Below are 1354 nucleotides of genomic sequence, written 5' to 3' on the forward strand. Positions count from 1 at the left end.
TCACAGAGGATCTGTTTCACTATCAACTTCCTCCTTTTTCACAATCACAACCTTTCCAGACAAGTCACTGCTACTTTCTAAACCACACTGCCCTGCCTGCAAATCAAAGGCATCAGAGAAGACCATCTCTAAACTTTCTCCCAACTCTGCTTATGTATAGCTCCAAAGAAACACTTCCCTGTTCAAAAATGATACCCCAGATGGTCATTTCTCCCCCTTGTGTCTGTGGGAGCTAAAAAAGCCAACCACATAAGATTAAAACGACTTTCCTATGCATACAGCCGTCATCATCTCATTTTATTCCCACACTTTTTTTCTTTTTGGCCTTTTCTCAAAGATTTCAGGACTTATGTCTAGAATAAGTACATCTTTGTCATCCTGAAAAAAAACACAGGCCTGCCTTGAGCTGAAGGGCAAAGCAATAGCAAGAAATCTGAATGGTTCATGCTTGACGATGACTATTTGGACAGTGTTCAAGGACCCTCGGTAGAAATCCTTCATTAGCACCATGACGTTTCCATTATTGCCAATGTCAGGAAGGAACGTGTTGCAAGTCCTCAGGAGCTGAGGTTTCAACATTTGTCAAATGCAATTACCCAGACTTTTTAGTTCCAAAGTTGATTGGAATGTTATCTTCCACTTCTCATTCACCCGATACACAGAAAAGGAAGCCGAGGGGTAGTTTATAAAAGAGATGCAGTAATAAGAACAGCATCATGTTTAAATTAGAATGACACGAATGAGTTTGTAATACTTGGAAACCACATAACCCTGAGAGTGCTAAAAGGTCTATTAGAGCTAACAAGGCTGGTCGCTGTGCCGTTCCAACAAGAAGGAATGAATCACAACACAGAATGCAATCCAAATACAGTTTTCAAACCACAGTTGAGACCAAGGATGAAACAGAGGACAGGTTCCCCCAAGCGCCACCCCAGTCGCCTGCCACTCTGAAAACTGGCCACCAGACCCCCTGATAAAATCACTTACATGTAACTGTCAGGCATATCATTTGCAACAGAACTTCCCATTTCTGCTGTATCTCAAGGCTGGAAATGTCCGCTAGGTTTCCAGTTTTGTGGCTGTTTTAAAAGAAGTTGCAAGTCAGGAACAAGTGGGGACACTGAATTCCACTTAGAATTCAGTGGGATCCCATTATCTGAGACATGGGGACAAGGATTTGCCAGAGAAAAATGTTGCTGCGATTGGCTGACAATGTCAGAGATGATTTTTTCCTTCTCACTTGGGATTAGGACTGTCCTCACCACAAAGAAAATCAGAACAATTTGACCTTGCAGAAACTCAAGAGCATCCACAGTCACAGGTCATGCTGCTAAGAGGGCAAAATATGAAGGTG

The sequence above is a fragment of the Bos mutus genome, chromosome 15 (genome assembly GCF_027580195.1).
Source record: "Bos mutus isolate GX-2022 chromosome 15, NWIPB_WYAK_1.1, whole genome shotgun sequence".
In the NCBI taxonomy this organism is placed as follows: Eukaryota; Metazoa; Chordata; class Mammalia; order Artiodactyla; family Bovidae; genus Bos; species Bos mutus.